This window comes from Ascidiella aspersa, chromosome 5, assembly GCF_963924565.1.
Source record: "Ascidiella aspersa chromosome 5, kaAscAspe10.2, whole genome shotgun sequence".
Classification (NCBI taxonomy): domain Eukaryota; kingdom Metazoa; phylum Chordata; class Ascidiacea; order Phlebobranchia; family Ascidiidae; genus Ascidiella; species Ascidiella aspersa.
This window is the reverse complement of record NC_139451.1, coordinates 11,762,265-11,764,764: the sequence shown is the minus strand read 5'-3', so window position 1 is coordinate 11,764,764 and position 2,500 is coordinate 11,762,265. Positions and strand designations below refer to the sequence as shown.

At 61.5% G+C, this 2,500-nt stretch overlaps 2 non-coding genes and 1 pseudogene across 2 annotated transcripts in view; all 3 read left to right on the top strand.

Annotated features, from left to right (window-relative positions):
* The window catches only part of LOC146143747 (small subunit ribosomal RNA), a 1,811-nt gene extending 1,033 nt beyond the window's left edge, over positions 1–778 (top strand). Inside the window, exon 1 of the ribosomal RNA XR_014500752.1 lies at positions 1–778. This exon is cut by the window's left edge and continues 1,033 nt beyond it. This is a non-coding gene — a ribosomal RNA (small subunit ribosomal RNA).
* Positions 779–1,025: 247 nt separating this feature from the next.
* On the top strand, positions 1,026–1,179 carry LOC146143746 (5.8S ribosomal RNA). Its single transcript, XR_014501239.1, has one exon. It is a non-coding gene; the product is annotated as a 5.8S ribosomal RNA (ribosomal RNA).
* Positions 1,180–1,427: 248 nt separating this feature from the next.
* Positions 1,428–2,500, top strand: part of LOC146143745 (large subunit ribosomal RNA) — a 3,679-nt pseudogene continuing 2,606 nt past the window's right edge.

Genomic DNA, 2,500 nt, shown 5'->3' with positions numbered 1-2,500 from the left:
ACGATGCCAACTAGCGATCGGGGGGCGTTAGTTTTACGACCTCTCCGGCAGCTTGCGGGAAACCAAAGTCTTTGGGTTCCGGGGGAAGTATGGTTGCAAAGCTGAAACTTAAAGGAATTGACGGAAGGGCACCACCAGGAGTGGAGCCTGCGGCTTAATTTGACTCAACACGGGAAATCTCACCCGGCCCGGACACAGTGAGGATTGACAGATTGAGAGCTCTTTCTTGATTCTGTGGGTGGTGGTGCATGGCCGTTCTTAGTTGGTGGAGCGATTTGTCTGGTTAATTCCGATAACGAACGAGACTCTGGCTTGCTAACTAGTTACGCGACCCAATCGGTCGGCGTCTAACTTCTTAGAGGGACTAGTGGCGTTTAGCCACACGAGATTGAGCAATAACAGGTCTGTGATGCCCTTAGATGTTCGGGGCCGCACGCGCGCTACACTGACCGGATCAGCATGTGCTCGCCTTGGCCGACAGGTCTGGGTAACCCGCTGAACCCCGGTCGTGCTAGGGATAGGGAATTGCAATTATTTCCCTTGAACGAGGAATTCCCAGTAAGCGCGAGTCATTAGCTCGCGTTGATTACGTCCCTGCCCTTTGTACACACCGCCCGTCGCTACTACCGATTGAATGGTTTAGTGAGGTCCTCCGATTGGACCTGGCGCGGCCGGCAACGGTCGAGCCGGCGTCCGAGAAGACGATCTAACTTGATCATTTAGAGGAAGTAAAAGTCGTAACAAGGTTTCCGTAGGTGAACCTGCGGAAGGATCATTAACGGTCTCGCAAACGCTTCGGCGAACGCGAAACTCGGACAAGCGAGAGAAAAAGTCTTTGCTACCCGGCGCCCGACCCGCGAGGAGCGGCGCGCCGGCCGGCGATTCGGTCACCCGGTAATGTTTGCGCGTCGAGTGCCGCGGTGCCGCGCGCTCCGGCTTCAAGCGTCGGCCTGGCCGACCGCTCGGCGCGGTCTATTTTGTCACCCTATAGTGCGAGGCACTGTGCGAGCGAAACAATCGTGGATGGCTCTTGGCGGTGGATCACTCGGCTCGTGAGTCGATGAAGGACGCAGCTAGCTGCGTGAATTAGTGTGAATTGCAGGACACATTGAGCATCGACGTTCTGAACGCAAATTGCGGCCTCGGGTCAATCCCGGGGCCGCGCCCGCCTCAGGGTCGCGTTGCAAACGTTCCGCGCGGGGATTTCTCCGCGCGGCTGCTGCGGCGTCGGACGCGCGAGCGCCCGTCCCGCTCAAGACAGCACGGCACGATGCGCGACGATCGCGACCAGAATCCCGCGCGGCGGCGGCGAGTCGACCTCGAAGAGGCCAACGGCTGGCGGCTCAAGGGCGGGAATCGAGGTGCGCGGCGGCGCGCGGCGCCGACGGCGAGCGCGGAACGGGAAGAATAGTCCCGGTCCTTACTTTCGGCCTGAGGTCGGACGAGGCTACCCGCTGAATTTAAGCATATTACTAAGCGGAGGAAAAGAAACTAACGAGGATTCCCTCAGTAACGGCGAGTGAAGCGGGATGTGCCCATCGCCGAATCCGCGCGCTTTTGGAGTGCGCGGAATTGTGGCGTACGGAATTCGTCACGGCGCGCTTCGCCGGTCGCCCGCGTCCTTCTGATCGAGGCCTTTTCCCAGAGCGGGTGTCAGGCCCATGGCGGCGACAGGCGGGCGCGCTACGGCGTCTTCCCAGAGTCGGGTTGTTTGGGAATGCAGCCCAAAGCGGGTGGTAAACTCCATCTAAGGCTAAATACGGTCACGAGACCGATAGCGAACAAGTACCGTGAGGGAAAGTTGAAAAGCACTTTGAAGAGAGAGTTAAAGAGTACGTGAAACCGTCGAGAGGCAAACGGGAGGGCCTGTCGGGTCGCCCGGTCGCTTTCAGCCGGCCCCCTGTCGGCGACGTTGTCGTGCGGACCCTCACGGGCCGCCGGCGGCGCCGCCCGATCGGGGACCAGCGCACTAGCGCCGGGCGAAGGCCGCGACCGTCTGGACGGCGGCGAGAAGGCCGCGCGCAAGGTAACCCGGCCTCGGTCGGGTACTATAGGCGCGCGTGTCCGTCGGCCCGCCGTTCGGGCGAGGAGAGATCGCCGCGTCTGCCCTTCGGGGCCGAGCGCCCGGTGCCGGCTGGGGCGTCGTGGGTCGGGGACTGTTCTCAGTGCCCAGCCTCTTCGTCTCGGTCGCGCTTCCGGTGTCGTTTCGCGAGGCGCACGGGGTCCGCGGCTGAAGTCAGCCACCTTCCCGACCCGTCTTGAAACACGGACCAAGGAGTCTAACGTGAGCGCGAGCCACGGGGCAGTACGAAACCCATGGGCGCAGTGAAAGTGAATGTCGGCGCGGTCCGGCGGAGGTGAGACGTCGTCGTTCGCGGCGGCCGCATCACCGGCCGATCTCGTCCGCTTTGCCGGAGAGGTCGAGCGAGAGCGTTCGCGTTGGGACCCGAAAGATGGTGAACTATGCCTGAAGAGGTTGAAGCCAGAGGAAACTCTGGTG